At 43.4% G+C, this 17080-nt stretch overlaps 1 protein-coding gene across 1 annotated transcript in view; it reads left to right on the top strand.

Moving 5' to 3' along the window:
* Positions 1-17080, top strand: part of SGCD (sarcoglycan delta) — a gene marked incomplete at both ends in the record, with an annotated part of 352865 nt that overhangs the window by 286659 nt on the left and 49126 nt on the right. The window lies entirely within an intron of this gene.

Consider the following 17080-nt stretch of genomic DNA (forward strand, 5'->3'; position numbering starts at 1 on the left):
GTTCACAGTTGCATCCCCCTTGCACAGTGCGCAACCCACCCACCATACATGGCATCCCTGCGAGAGCCGCTCACCATTCTGTGCTGATTATAACATAATAACACTTGGGCTGGAATTTGGACCTTAGTACTTTTTTTTTTTTAATTGCCACCACAAAGACCACTCTCACAAGAGTCTGGTGTACACAGATTATTTATTTATTTATACAAGAACTGGGGTACAGGCCAGAGGTGTGGGGGTGAGAGGACTCACCAAAGACAGTGGGGAACAGAACAGGTGGATTAACTGAAGTACACTGCTGAGGGGAGCAGCGGGCAAGTCAGGAGACATCTGCTGTGCCATGTGGGTTGCTCCCTGGCCAGCCATGGATCGGACTCATGCTATAGTGGCTGCAGATAGCTTCATAGGTTGTATACACACAAGATTTTACTAGAGATTTGAGAAAGCAAAACAAGCTAATATTCAACAGTAAATATTCTTGTTCCCTTAAGTCCCCAGTCCCTATTACTTAGTCCCCCCATTTTCTTTTTCTTTCTTCTCTCTGCACTTGCTACTCCCAAGTAGCCAGATATCTGGATTCTTTTTTATGTGTATCAGTTTAGTCATCTTCCAGATAACTCAGGCTCCTGTGTCCCATAGGGTCTTATCTTCCTTTATCTGCATATCAAGGTATTTAACCATTTAACCAAACAAAAAGAATTCCTTCTCTGAGATAAGTTCTGCCATAAGCAAGGAGGCTTTTTCTTTAACTATCACTAATGCTTGAATTGGAATTAGGCATTTCCAGGATGGCTGATGGTTTCCATCTAGTAAACATTCTGTAGGCTACATGGAGGAAGGCACCACTAAGGCAAGAGAATTCATAAGAATGGAAGATGCCAACAGCTCTTGGAATTACCTGGAACAATGATGCCATGTTATATGGAGGGAAATCTAGATCCAGTAGGAGAGAGACCTGCCTCTAGCCCAATACCACAGCCGGTGGGCAGCATTGGTAATGATCTCCTGATTCCCAGCCCACTGTATTATTTTTTGAAAGATTTCTTTATTTATGCATACAAGAACTAGGGTACAGGCCAGAGGTTCAGGGTGCGGGGGTGGGGGGGGTGATGGGAGAATTCACCAGAGACAGAGTGGGAAACAGAACAGGCAGACTGACTGAAATACACTGCTGAGGGGAACAACGGGCAAGGCAAGAAAGGTCTGCTGTGCCATGTGGGTAGCTCCCTGGCTGGCTGGGGATCAAACTCATGCTGCAGAGGCTGCAGATAGCTTCACAGTGCTGTGCTTAACTCCTAGCACCACTAGGGAGGATGGTCACTAGTTTAATTTACTACTAAACCACCTCTCATAACATTGAATCCATGTTTTCCTTTCTGCTCATGTATCCTCCTGGTATCCTGACTAGTTTAAATGTCGGCATTAGAATCAGACAGCCCTAACTCTGCCACTGGTTTCCAGGACTCAACCCCTTGAGTTTCTGTTTCTCCATTTGCAAAATGATAGTGCTGATACCATTCAGTAAGAAAATCCAGATCGAAATGCACTCTTAGTTTCAGAAGGCTTTTCAGTGTTTCAGAGTCAGGTATTCTACCCACTCGGCTGGCAAGCATATCTTAGGGATGCTTAGCTAGCTGGAATGCAAAGATGAATAAATCATAGTCCCTCCCTCAATGACTACATCTCCTAGTAAACATGAAAGTCATTTTTAGAGCAGGCCCACGTAAAAGGTACTGAGACAACACAGATGAAAAGACATATGTGCTGGGGCTCAAAGATGAGTAGAAACTCACTGGAAAAAGAAGACAGAGAGAGCAAGCCAGTAAGCAGAAAGGAGCGTGGGTATGGCATGAAGCATGAAGGTACCTGCCTGATGAGCTGTAGGTGGATGCAATGTCCATAGGGTGACAGAGGTGATGTTGGAGGCCACCCTAGTCCTGGATGAGGAAGAGAATCGAATGTCGTGCTCATGAATTTGGCTGTTAACCTATAGATGATGAGGGAGAACAAGCAAACATAATCATAAAAAATAAAGTGCTACCATATTAGTCATGATAGTGATTCCTAAACTGTCTCCCTGTTATCCGTGTTCTGGATTTATTTCCAATTTCCCATTTATTCCCAAATTCCCACTTGGGATTCCTGAGGCAAAGTACTGAAATACACTGTCAGCTGAAAATGATTCACTTCCAGTGCAGTTGCCAAAGCAAAGGCAGTCACCAAGGTGAAAATATAATCGCATAAAGCTTTTGTTTAATTGAGGACTTGCGTAATGAAGGAGTTTACTTGCTGTAGCTAAAATGACATGCTCCCTGCCACTGGACTTAATGAAAACCTACTGAAAGTGCATGTAGGAAGAATAAAGAGTAGATATGTGATCTCCTGGAATGTTTCCCCACCGTAGTTCCTGAGGAGTCAGCATGGCATAACTTGCAGACTGACTCAAGGATGTGTAATTTTCAAATGGGAAAAGATAATGTAGAAGGTTAGTTTAATTGAAAAAGAGAGAGAGACCCGGTGCCCATAGTAATCACAGCGTAGAACATGGGACCTGCCAGTCCCTAGACCCCTCCTGCCAAGAAAAAAAAAAATCCTATATTTTCTTATGGGATGTAACTGGGGCCTGAAATTTTCTAAAATAAAATTGTGGCAGGTACCAGCAGAAGTGTGTATGTTGGCTAGCTACTAATGTGGTCAGGAGGCAAGGAAGGAATTGTTTAGAAAACAGTCAAGTAGGAATAGTGTAAAACAAACAACAAAATTGTTGACTCTTGCTTTACCACTATTCTCCCAAATCAGACTGCATCAATGCAGTCATCTTTACAGCCTCTGCCAGAAAGGCAGTCTCCTCAGGCTATCCAGTCACTGCTTTAGAGTTTTACACAGTGACCAGGAGGAGAATGTGGCATGGCCGGGGGCATTGCAGTACTAGGCAAAGCTAATTGGAAATGTAGCGAGAAACTAGCATGTCCAGCTGTGAGGAGAGGCAGAGGCTATCATCAGACCAGCAGGGGCTGTGCTCTCTGTGGCGTTGAGGTATTAGGGGTCAAGGATTGGAGGGAGCTTAATGTTACACTTGGGAGCACTTAATAATTACTCTGGGTGAGGTATCAGCTCTGAAGTCTCTGTGGCCTGGGGACAGAAGGTCCACATGCACACAGTGGATTCATGAGGGTTGGCGAAGCTGATGCCGGTGTCTCCCTTCCTGTGTGCCTCCCCGCTCCCAGTGCACAGTCACAAGGGGCATTTAACTTCATGTCCCCGAGAAGGCAGAGTTATTAAAGCATGGATGCATTTCAGTGTAGGACATGAGCACCAAATCCTGTGATAAATATGGAGGGGAAAGTTCTGACTCCATCATTGTCTGATGGCAGGGAGTGGAGAACCCAAGTGTTAGCACAAAACAAGTCTTATAGGAACGGACACCCAGCATGTAGAGATGCTGAGTTTGGTCAAGAGAACCACACTGGACTGTCAAGCAAAGGTGGCATGGTTGTTCTGTAAGGCTGTATTGAATTGACAGGCTCTGTCAGCTCCTGAAGCAGACACACACACACACACTTTCCCAGAAAGGATTCCATAGAGTCCCTCCTTCTCGCTTCATCATATCCTACCCCAGGCCTACACCCCACTTCTTCAAGCTCCACCCTGTGCCTTGAGCTCTGACAGTCCCCACATTTCCCCTCCAGAGCTCCTCCACTTCTATTTTCTATTACACATTGACTTTCAGATTTTTTTTTTTTTCACGTTCATATCCCTGATGAGTCAGAAGCATACAGAGGCGGGGCAACTGGCCTTTTCCTTTATCCCCAGTGTCTAACACACAGTACTTATTCAGTACATATTTATTGGATGAGAGAGAAACAAATGAGAGCAAATCAGAGTCAGCTGTCTGGTGAACTCTAAGGGAAGAGATGGGTAATCCCGCAGATACAATTTTATTTGCTGAGCTGTTGAACCTCACACTCTTCCTTGTACTGACTTAGGTCTAAATGTCTTTATTCAACCAAAACACCCAACCTACTGGGATTTTAATTAACAAGGACAGCAAAGCCAGCACTTGCAAAGCACCCAAACACCTACCCAGGACCCTGAGCTATGGAGGCACATGGACCTGACTGGAGACTCTGATTCTGCCATTTAGCAGTCATGTGACCTTCAACAATTCAGATGACCTCTTAGAGGCTCTGTGAAAAATATCATGTTTGACTAACTTCATAATACCTCCGTGAGGTCTGGTGAAAATCCACAATGCCAACACATTGAGACATTTAATATGAAAGAACTATCCTAATTCAAGTGAGACTATGGAGAGTTTAAGATTGATTCAGTGAAGCCACACAAAAGATGAGACCAAATTGCAGAAATGACAGTTCAACAAATTGTAATTTATTTGTTTACTAGTTGATTGTCTGATGCACAAAACTGTAAGATTCATAACCCAGGGAAAAATGTGATGTGTTTCTACCCATGGACTACCAGTACAGACCTGGCACACACAGTAGGTCATTAATAAACATCGGTGGGAGGGAAAGACAGATGGATAAACAGACAGATGGATGGATGGACTGATGGATGGATGGATAAATAAATAAATGCATAGATACCCAAGCAAGACATTATGAATTATCGAACTGTATTAATTTGAGTACTTCATAGTCTACACTAGAGTATTAAAGTACTAGGTCAAGCCTTTAGTAGTCTGTACTGGAGTTCAGACCATCAAGGGTAATATGGAAATATCTGAATGTGATTGTTAATTCTGTAAGAAATTGTTGCGTTCACACCTGTATTGCTCAGGAAGTGGTGATTGAATTCTTGGAGGAAAGATGGGAGGATAGGGAAGTACAAGTGCCAAGAGGAAAGAAATAGAACACTGTAGACTCTTGGTCATGGCCATGGGCACATCTGATGGGAAATAAAAAGCCTTTCATGCCCCGACCCCATTTGTTCCTCTTGCACTGTGGTCTCCAGATATAAAGAATCATTTCCCAATTCTGAAATTCTTCCATTTCATTTAGTCTTTGAATAGTCCTCTTCCTGAAACCCTTTCTATCCACTTCTATTTTCTGTAACTACTCCTCACTTTTTGGGTCTGAGTTTAGACATTATTTCCTCCTGGAAGGCATCTCTTTATCCCCAAACTGGTTTCAATCTTTAACACAATCAGAGCAATTGCTCCCGGTATTGTGTCTCCTTGCTGACATGTGCCTTTCCCCTTTGAATTTTGGAGGAAAATGGAGACAGGCCATGTCCGTTTACCTTTACCAACTTCTAACATGTAGTCTTTAGTGGCTATCAAATGAATCACATCATCCTAAGATCCAAAGCCTCAAGGAGCCATAAGGATGTTTTAGAAAAATGGGAAGATTGTAGAGATGGCTTAAAGCAATATACTTCCTGTCTGGCAATTAATTGCTGTAACAAAAAGCCAGGTGAATAAAATCACCTGGCAGGCAAAAGAGGAAGGCAGGGCTGCAGAGGGAGGCCCCCCAAAGAAACGAGGAGAACAAAATGAAAAAGCATCCATACATGTAGGACCAGAAGGAAGAATAGAAAAAAGGAGTTGAGTAAGGATAGCGAGAAGGAAAAATACAACATTTCTCAAGGGTAGACATGCCCAACTCTGCAATTTAAGCAAAGAGAAGTTGCTGCAAGAAGATGGCAGGTGGTGTGGAGACCACAGCGCTGGCCCTCTAGCAGGGAAAGGTTGGCTGGAGAAGAACTCAAAGAAACCATTTGTCCAGACCAGTTAGTCTCAGGCTGTGAAGGCAATGTAAATGGAGAGATGGAAGATGGTAGAGAAATAACTGAGGAGTGACTAAGAACAAGGAGGACATGTAGTCTTCCACTTTATCTCTGATCCTCTTTGGCCTCACAGGGTCCAGAAGTACCCTCTAGAATGCTTTAGTGCTTTCCAGACCTGTGAGGGGCCCTGCCGAGTGGCTGGATTGGAATGTAAGGGGCATCCGCACCATCATGAGTGTCCTTTGCTTTGCTTTGTAGCTCCTAGAAATTTCTGTATTTGCTTTGCTTTGTAGCTCCTAGAAATTTCTGTATTTCCACAAGCACAGAACATCCAGCTTGCTTAGCCACTGCCTGAGCTGTCTTCAGGCATGCTGCCTCATGGAGAAGGTTACAGTGCAGCCAGGGAGACCACAGGGATGTTGTCATTGGCATGAGCGCCCTGGTGGTTTCCAGGATCTGCAGTGTCTCCAGTAATGACTTAATGAATGTTTATGGACATGAGGTCAAGCTGGGCTGATGTTCACAGGTGGGAAGACTTGAACCTGGAGTTTAGTTGATTTCTCCAAAGTTATAGTCACAGTGCTTGTAAAGGAGAGTCAGACCTGAATTGTTTTCTCCCCAATTCTACTCTGTTTCCTTAATCCCATTGTCATATGACATGTTCATTTAGTCCTCAAAATGAGTCATTAAATGCAATGTACTGGGCCTCCCTGGTGACACAAGGGGTTAAGCACAGCACTGTGAAGCTATCGACAGCCACTGCAGCATGAGTTCGATCCCTGGCCGGGGAGCTTCCCACAAGGCTCAGCAGACCTCTCCTGACTCACCTGCTCTTCCCCTCAGCAGTGTATTTCAATCAAACTCCTCTTTTGCTCCCCACTTTCTCTTTGGTGAATCCTCTCACCCCCTGCACCTATGGCCTGTACCCCAGTTCTTATATGCATAAATAAATACATCTTTTAAAAAAATAAATGCAATGTACTATCCTCTATTGGACACTTAGAAAAAGACATGGGGGGAAGCCAATGATGTGGAACTGAAGCCTCTAGTGCAGTTAATGCTGTGCTGTGCTTATGTCTTGTACATGGTTTTGTAAGATGTTGATATTAGGGGAAGCTGAGTAGAGGGTGTACAAGAACTATATGCACTCTTACAACATTCCTCTAAATTAAAATAATTGCCAGTATAAAATGTTTAAATTGTAAGGCGGAGAGTGTTCCTCAGGTTTCTTTAGGATACAGTGACACACGTGTTTGAATAGCTTTTGAGAGGCAAGGAACACCCATAAGTCTTAAAATCTCAGCCTTTGTACCAGAGGGTGAGGTTGTCTAGAAAGGCCAGAAAAAGGTTTGGGGAACTGGCCACATTCAGAGAATTTAGAAGAGACAAGGACATTTGGGGGCAGAGTTCTGGGAAAACTGATATTTGAGTTGATTGAGAAGGTTGATGGAATTTGGATTTCTAAGGAGAAGGAATTTGGAAGCAGAAGCCTGGAGCCCAGCGAGGAAAAGGGGCCCAGGTGGGTGAAGGGGTCAAGCACAATGGAAGATTCATCACCCGGACCAGGCCCTGGGGCTTTCCTCCCTCTTGTTAGCAGCTGCGGGGGAGGGGCTCATCACAGCTATTTTTTTTTCTTTTTTTTTTTTAAGATTTATTTATTTATTTATACAAGCACTGCACACAGTCAGAAGTGTGGGAGGGTGAAAGAATTCACCAGAGCCAGAGCAGGGAACAGAACAGGCAGACCGACAAAACACACTGCTGAGGGGAGCAGCGGGTGTGGCAGGAGGGGTCTGTCACACCATGTGGGACCCTCGCCGACCGGCCGGGGATCAAACCGGCACTGCAGAGGCCATGGGCAGCTCTGCAGCCCAGCACTCAACCAATGTGCCACCAGGGGAGGCCCACCCCAGCTATTTTTGGAAAGGGGTACATTGCCTTTATTGGTAGGAGAGCGGCTGAGAGGAGTAGGAGGCAGGAAATACGGTGGGAAGATGATTCTGAACTTGTCTTAAGCACTGGAAACTGTCTTAAGCACTGGACATATTCGCCAAAGTATGTGTTTCTCTCAAAAGCTTGAACTATCTGATAGAGACTCCAAATCCTCACTATGGTGACCTGGAGGAGCAAATGGACATGGGCTTTGGCTCATTACTTGTGGTTTTCTGTGATGTCTTGATAAAAATTAGTAAAAGGTCTTAAGCACTGGACATATTCGCCAAAGTATGTGTTTCTCTCAAAAGCTTGAACTATCTGATAGAGACTCCAAATCCTCACTATGGTGACCTGGAGGAGCAAATGGACATGGGCTTTGGCTCATTACTTGTGGTTTTCTGTGATGTCTTGATAAAAATTAGTAAAAGGTGATCATCCTTTTCATGATAGGAAACAGGTATCATTTTCAAAACATAATTTTCATGTTCAAAAAAAGCACATTTCTATTTAAATACACACTTAAGACTTACTCTCTGCCAGGCACTGTCCTTGATGTTTGGCAAATGTCAGTTTACTTAATTCTTCTATTGTGCACTCCTACGTGAGGTCAACACTGTACTATCCTTTCCTATAGGAACAGAGAGTAACTCACGTCTGTTCCTACAGGAACAGAGGGTAACTCACCCAAGGGCACACAGCCAATAAACAGTAGAGTTAAGACTCAAACCCAGTCAGCCAGGCGTGGGCCCTTACTCTTGATCAACACACTGTTTTGTTTGGCTTTATTACTTAAAATTTATCATTAAAACAGAACAGATGATGCTAAAACAGCAGTGAGAATAGAGAAGAGGGATGAAAGAGAAATTTGCATGAAGAGAAAATAGAGAACAACCTCTTCTTGGATATGGTTGGGGACAGAGGGAAATCTCAAAAGTGATCCCAAGCATATGAGCCTTGCAACTAGAAGTTTTTCTGGAAAATTAAAGAGAGAAGAGATTGCTCGGGGGGATAGGAAAGGGGATAGGAAAGATGACCTTGAGCCTGCCCGTCTGGTGAATTGTTTAAACCCAGATGAACAACCAGCAGCCGGCCGGGTGGGAAAACTGCTCAGATATGAAGGCCATCTGCTTAGACGTGACAGTTGGTGCCACCAGAGTAAAAGTTACTGTCAGAAAAAAACAATTATAAATAGAAGGCATGGCCAAGTCATTAGTAAATGCCTACTTTTAAGAGGAAGAAGAAGAGCCTGTAATTCATCGAGACAGGAAGAAATTTCAGAAGCACAGGAAGGAGAGCGTAATGGTTTTAAAGTGGAAGAAATGCCAAGGTAAATGTATAGCAAACATTGTGTTCTGTACTTCATGACTTGAAGCTTGGTTACATGCGGGGAATGGGACACATGGTCAGAAGGTCAAGGAGATGGCAGGATACTGTAGTCTTTGAAGGTAGAAAAAGACCAAAATTAACATGACAGACCCATAAAAACTGTACTCTTCACTAAGGGCATGTGGGTATTTAACTAAAATTAAAAATCTACTTCTAAAAATTTAGTTCCCACAGCCACATGTACAGAGCTCATAACTGCATGTGGCTTTTCTTTGCATGACCATCCTGCAGAACATCCTGCTGCACAGCCTGCTACTAACCTGAGGGTCAGAAACTTCCTCTGTGAAGGGACAAAGAGTGAATACCTGTGAGTCTGGGGGCCATAAGCTTTATTGCAAAGACTCAGCTCTGCTATTGGAACTTGAAAAGAGCTGGGGCAAATATAGGAACACATAGGTGCAGTTATGTTCCAGTGAAGCTTTAATTTTAGACAGTGGTTTCTGAATTCCATGTAATTTTCTTGCCACAGAGTATTCCTCTTTTGATTTCACTTTAACCATTGGGAAATGTACAACCCCGTCTTCACTGCACACTATTCAAACACAGATATCAGGTCAGAATGGGCTAATGAGCACAGTTTACTGACCCTTGAGACTAGAATATCGTGGGTAAAGCAACAGAAGCAGTATGTGCCAAGTATTTGTGTATGCCAGACTGACTGGGAAGGAATAAAGTCCAAAATGAGTACAGGTCAGCGCTGAGCTTCATCTGCCCTTCATCTTCCCAATAGATCATTCAAATCAGATAAAAATAACACCTCAGAATTACATGACCCATGTTGGAATGTAAGAAGGATCTGAATATATAGTGAATATATGTGAATATATAGTGAGGAAAAGGAGGTGTTGATGTGTGGAATTGGTATTACCACCCTAGTCTCTCAACTTATAACTAGATAACTAGGTTTGTTGCCACATAAAAATCATTAGATGTTTGTTATTGAGAAAGTTCCCATACTCAGCCCAATTTGCTAAAATATTAATATTTGCAGTCCTTTAACATGAATCATCTCAAGACTGTACAAGGTCATCAAAGTAAATGCAGCTAATAATGACCTTCCTTGCATGTAAGACAATGGCAATAGAGCTTGCTCAGCTACCACACCTACCAATCCACAGCAGCTGCCTACAACCCTGAGATGAGGAGGATCTGATTGATTATTAATGTCTGCCCTCGTTGAGGGTGTGGGGACATAGGAGAGGAGTGCTTGGATCTGCCATCCCTGTCAAAGCATGTGCAAGAGTGGAGGCAGAGAGGAATGTCAGATATTGAGCCAGTTGAAGATCTGACTCTGCTATACATGAGGTTTTTTTTTTTTTAAAGATTTGTTTATTTATACAAGCTTGGTAGGTACAGGCTAGAGGTGTGGGAGAGTGAGAGAATTCACCAGAGATAGAGCAGGGATCAGAACAGGCAGACAGACCAAAGACACTGCTGAGGGGAGCAGTGGGCAAGACAGAAGAGGTCTGTCATGCCATGTGGGGATCTCCCTGGCCTGTCAGGAATTGAACCCGCGCTGCAGAGGCTGCGGACAGCTTCACAACACTGTGCTCAACCCACTGCGCCACAAGAGAGGCCCCTCCATGAGTTTTTAAAAAAACTTTTTATTGTAGAAAATTTCAAACATATGCAGAAGAGTGATAAAAATGAGCCCCTGTGTACCTATATCCCACCTTCAGCATTATCAGTCATAACCAACCTTAAGACTGCTTTCACATCCCATATTATTTAAAAGCAAATCACAGACATCATAGCATTCACAAGCTTTTCTTTGACCAGTTCTGACCCTATCTGGCATGCCTCTGTTATTATGCAAGCAATACCTTTATATTGTTCAGTGTTTTTCAGTGTCTAATAGTAAGGTAATATCAGACTGAGCTAATTTTGAAAGGGTCTAAAAATAGTTGATTATGAAATGTTTTTTATTGACTTAAGCTTGCATTATCATATTATATAATTTTCAAGTATTCATCATTGAGAATCAACATATGCATATACTACATTAAGGTCACTGCTAAAAGTCCAAACCTATCCTTCACCATTTGTTGTCCTCTTTTCTTAATTTTACCAGAAAAGAAGGGAGTTTGGGTAAAATAATAGTTGATTTAAAAAAACAAACTTTAGTAAGCTGTGCTGGCATCCAGTAAGCCTGTGGGTCTTGTAGGTATGAGTTGGAAGATGTAATATATGGTGGCTGCACTTTCACATGTGCTGTACCCTCGGGTGGGCCATGACCATGTGCCAGCTGTGCTCCAGCTAGCACATATGTTACCATATTCATCATAACCCCTTCATTTCTCCCAGAGTCCTGTACATCATTGTTACTGCAGGGCCCACTGAGGCACTTGTGCTCAGTGATGGGCCTAAGGGCAGTTGGTGAGAAGTCATTTTCTCTTCTGACAAAGTCTACATTCCAGTGCCTCCTCTCCCTTAATCAACACAATTCTGCTGTTCCCTTTAAAGGATTTTATTTTTTTAAGTTTCTTTGAAATCTCTCCTCAAGTTGTCTTTGAAATCTGAGTCTAGTAGCTACATGAAATTTGTATATGTCTGACAAAAACCATAAGAGAGACCTGGAGGGGAACTAGGGGATTTAGTGCTTATATTTATGACCATGGAAATAAGGAAGGCAAGAAATCTTATTATATGCTCTGACTACCTGGACCAGAGCATCCTGTCTCCACAGAATTTGGAGAAGAAGCACGTGATCTGCCCTCAGGACTGTCTTCAGGGTCTTCCACAACAGTTCAGTGTCTACCTCGAGAAATGGGTGGGAAGATGGAAATGAGTGTGAAAAAATGTGCCTGACTTCAGATTATTAAGAGGTGGTTGAACCTAGATGTTGGATAATCCAAATGCTGGCACATCTGCACGCTCACCAGCAGAGGGGATGAAGAAGAAATGGTTCAGAGCTGGGGGGAGCTAACTGCTAACTGGATGGCCACCCTGCCCACTACCTCCTCTCTGGACTTGTTTGCTCACCAGTAAATCAGGACAGGCTACCAGAAATTTCAGTGGGCAGCCTGTAAATGTTTAATTGAGCATGTGGATGGTGCTTTGTTTTCTGTTATTGTTGTTTTCATGGAATCCACTGTCAGTACAGGCATGGCTCAGAGATACTATGAGCTTGCATCCAGACCATTGCTGGAATATCACAGTAAAGTGAGCATGTGGTTTTTGTTGTTGTTGTTTGTTTCCTATAGTAATCTAAAAGTAACATTTTCATTCTAATATAGCCTACAGCATTGCTCCTAATGCAATAGCCTAATGTAAAAAAAACTACATACCTTAATTTTAAAATAATTGATTGCTTTTAAATATGCTAAGCATCCTTTGAGCCTTCAGAGAGAGTGGTGTTCCTTTTGCTTGTGGAGAGTCTCATAAAAAAAAATGCAGTATCTGTGAAATAAAATAAAGTGAAGCTCAATAAAAGAAGGCATGCCTGTATTTAAAACTTGGGAGATTTCACATCTTTCCTGCACCCCTTTCCAAATAGAGCTACTGCCTTCAGAAAAGATTGGTGTGTCTCATTCTCCCTAGACCCCACCACTCCTTATCATCTCCCTGACAAGACAGAGAGCCAGTTGCCATTTATCACCCTACTGCAGTGACTTCTGACATATCTTATTCCTGTCTAACCTGTCTACCCTATCCATGGAGACTTGCAATTACTATCTGGATGTTATGACCTCTGAGGTCTCAGAGATTCTGTGGTTGTCTGGTAAAATACCACATCCCAACTTGCTGTGGTTGCCATTTGTTGTCTAATTAAAATTTCCCAGCAATGGAAGCTTTGGAGTCCAAACTGCAAGACTAACCTTTTTACTCAGGCCACTGTGATTTTCAGAGGAAATGCTGACTCCTGGGCCTGAGGTGAGCATGTGGAACCACTCATTCTGTTTTATTATATCTCCCCTGCTTGGCCTAGTTTGGAGTCCAGCCCATCACCTTCTTGGGTACCAATATTCAATCTGAACTGTGCCCACTAGGATGTTCTGGCCTCTGCTTTGTCATCTGCTATTTGTATAGACTTTAAAAAAGTTTCGCAATTTTTTCCTAAATATTATGGGTTTTTCATGCCGGCCCTGTGAGAGAGAGGGGGCATCATTGTAATTCCCCTTTTACAAAGGTGAGGAAAAAATAGGATGTTATGAGCAAAGGTTTTTACATTCTAGCCTTTCTCCTTAAAATGAGATCCTGGTCCTTTGTTTTGAAAGCTGTTTCCTAAATATGAAAATAAAAACGTGTTTATTTAATTAAAACATCATTCTCCCAGGCCTAAAGACTTCCAGACTGTATTATTCTCCCTCCCCACTGAGACATAATTGAAGATTGATATGATACATTTTATTAATTAGGCCCGTCTGGTTTTCCCACAGAGCAAAAAGGAATGTGCCATCTTTTATGCCAGCTGATTTAAATAAAAATCCACTTGGATTTAGCCTTTTCCTGCTGGTGCTGTACCAAAATGACCAGGATGTGAAATGTGAAATATTTATTTTTAATGCATTCTCTGGGACAAGTGTGAATTGTTGCAGCAATTGTTGTAGCTTTTTCAAAGCACTGAGGAACTGAATATCAGGCAGAACTTGTGAATCTCCCCTAGTCTGTGTGTGTGCATCTGTGAAAGAGATTGTGTATTGTGTACATGTGAGGCTATGTGTTTTCATATGTGGAGGATCATGTGTGCACATGTGTGAGAAACTGTACATATGTGATAGGTCACATGTGTGTACTTGCATGTGAGAGAGTGTGTGTACAAAGGTGAGATCATGCATCTGCATATGTGAGATTGTGTTGTGTATGCATGTGCAAGGAGAGTATTTGTGCATGTGAGGGAAGGGGTGTGTGTGTGTGTGTTATACTCTGAAAGAAGACTCTATAGCAGGAGTTGGCAAACATGGTCTATAAGAAGCACGAGAGTACAGATGGGCACAGGTGTCATAGTACATATTACAGCCTCTGATGTCTGTTGCAATTCTTTAGCTCTGCTGTAGCTCAAAAGTCACTACAGACCCTGTGGAACAAATGGGCACAGCAATGTTATGGTAAAGCTTTATTTACACAATTAGGTGGCGGGCCGGTTAGGTGATCCTTTGCAGACGCCAACTCTCCACCCCAGTGTGTTCTGTAGTCCTTGCAACATGTGCAGGTGTAGATGAAACAGAGAGCATTTGCATTACACCTGAGTGCTTTGTGGCATGTGATACATACACATTTCAACCACAGGATAAATAGACAAGAGGTGGAATCCTTAGTTTCTGTAGAAGCTTACTATATCATTTGCTCCCATTCCACCACTGGAACAGAAGGTAAATTGCCAGGTGAGACCCCCAGAATAATTTTATCTGGGTTATATTGTACACAAGAGCACATCCATGTGACCATCACCGTCTTGTGTCCCACAGCTCCCCAGTGTGGTGTCCAGGCGCTTTCCAGTAACAGGATCAGGTGGATCTCTTAAGCTTCTCCTTCTTTGCTTTCCTTTTCTCTGGCCTCAGCCCCATGGAGCTGGATGTCAGAACTGTCCAGTGCCTAATTGTCACCCTGTCCCGAATTCTCCCCAAGTACTCTTTTCTGGTCCAGGACTGAAGAGACCACACTTGCTGTCATGTCTTGAGTTATGACCAATCCCCTTGTCAGCTGAGCTTTTCCAACCCCAAAGGCACCCAGAGACTCCTGTTTTCTCTGCTTTTCTTCATGGAGTCTCTCCGCTGAGACAGTGAGCAAAGTGTGTCTGGCTCTTGGCTGGGAGAAATGGCCAAAGTGAGAAAGAAAACCCCCAGGTACCACACTGGTAAATCGTGGCTAGTGCAGTCCTGTCCCATTCAGTCCTCGTAATAGCTAGAGTGAAGCGAGCTCCTGGATCTGCTTTATAGAACTTGGAACTGGGTTTTAGAGAAACTGAACCATTTGCCCAAAGGTAGCCCCAAGCATCCCATGAAGGGTATTGTGACTCCACCGCCAGAATCTTGAAACCCCAGTGGGCCCTCTTAAGCCGCTGCTTACACAGGAGGGTGTGCTGCAGGCAAGGAGTACAGCCTGTAGGGCCTGACAACTAACTTGTGAGTCAAGAGCGAAAGAAGCTAAGCAATGCAGAGGGGGCTCTCTGGGTGCGTAACATGTGGTCCAGATAAGGGTTGCAATGTCAGACAGCAGAGATCACTGTGGGCTAGGGGGAGGCTTTCAGAAGAGGTGGTGGGTGGTTAAGTCCAGTCGTCAGGGATTACTATGACTCAGTGAGTGAGTGACTCAGGGACATGCCATTGATGCGGACAACTCCGTACCTTCGGTCTTGGGGGAACCATCTGGTCCAGGCTGTCAGTTCCTGTCCAGTCCCTGACAGGAGCCCTGGGCATAGACAGCAATGCCCAGTTGCAGAGACATGAAACCCTTGAATTTTCTTCACTCCATCCCTTGGACTTTTACCTTCATGGGATAAAAATGGATGAGAGCTACAGGAAGATGGTCTTCCCTTTTGATTCAGGAGAAAGGGAAAGGTGAGGCTTGGGCACTTGTTTTTTTCAGAATCTTAATGCTTTTTTGAGGGCTGTGTCATGAAGACTTTCTCTGGGGAGAGGGGCTAGTCCACATTTGCTATGATAATTGACTAGCTCTGCTGCCCGCTGTGCTCCCTGCTTGTTTATAAATTAGTGAACATCTTTCAGCTTGGTGGGGGGCTATATTCAACCCGAGGCGCAGTACCATGGTGGTGTGTGCAGGATTTAGAGACACCGTTGCAGCTCACAGAGGATGCTCCGAGCTTTCTTTCAAGGCATGAAATCACTCACCAGGATGGGACTAAACAGCATGAGAGCTTAGTTTCAGGACTGACCATTTCCCTGCAGTTAGGAGGGGGATAACATGTTGAAAAAATGAGAACTTCTCTGGGTGACAACTGTTTCTTTTCATCTGTTCCCTCCCTGAGGGTTCCCACAGTAGTTGAAAGTAGCCACCAACTCAGTACCCCAACCCAGCTTTAAAGTAAAAGAAGGTGTCCCCAAGACCATTTGCTCCAACCTGCTACCTCATGCAGGAATCCCTTCCACAGATTCTGCACAGGAGGAAGTTTTCTTTTCTTTTTTTTTTTAAATAATAAATTTTATTTTTATATTCCCCATACCGCAAGATCTATAACCTAGTTCACAAAGGATAAGTAAGCACCAGGACTCGTTTTTGTTTTTTGTTTGTTTGTTTGTTTGTTTGTTTGTTTGTTGAGGTGGTTGTGAGCTGCGGGAGCAGAGCTATTAAGAAATATTCAAGAGTCCTGAGGAGGTCAGCCAGCACCACTGGCACTGACCCAGATTTCAGACAGTGACCTACCATGTAAGGCCCCGCCATGTGGGAGGGCTGAATGTAAGGTCATGGTGAACCAGGCTTCTCACTAACCAAGAGTGAGACTTAAGGTTTCTTGTAGGGTCCTACTTGCTGCTTGTCTACTTTCCTCTGGCTATACCAGCTCTACCACAAACCCCTGGAGTCTGGATGGAGACCTCTTCCAGCTCGGGAAGAATGTGAAGGCTTTTTTGTGAAGAAAATAACTTTAAGGAAATCCAGGTTTCTTTGTTTTGTTAAATTAAGCCAGAACCAACCTGAGAGCCATGGAAATGACTCGTTTTATTTCTCCTAAAGCCCATACTTTTGAACTCATTATCGCCTCCCTGGCATACCTGTAATCGCACCCCTGGTTCTCCTTATCAGGATATTTCCTACTGACTTTGAAATATCACGCATCCCTGGACTTACCAGCATCTCAGCTTCTTCATCTTTGCACGTAGCCCGCACTGTGGTCTTGTCATTTACCTACTTGCCCACCGGTCCCCAGGAACAATGCGAACCCTACCTGGGTACCCTCAAGTTCACGACACATAGTAACTTCCCAGTAATGTTTTTGTTGAGTAGCAGTGATAGAAAGCTAACTACCTTAATCAAGGTGTTTATTTTTTTTTCATGCAATACATTTATTGCATTATTATATTTATTTTTTTAAGATTTATTTATTTATACAAGC

The sequence above is a fragment of the Talpa europaea genome (assembly GCF_964194135.1).
Source record: "Talpa europaea genome assembly, chromosome: 9".
Taxonomy (NCBI): domain Eukaryota; kingdom Metazoa; phylum Chordata; class Mammalia; order Eulipotyphla; family Talpidae; genus Talpa; species Talpa europaea.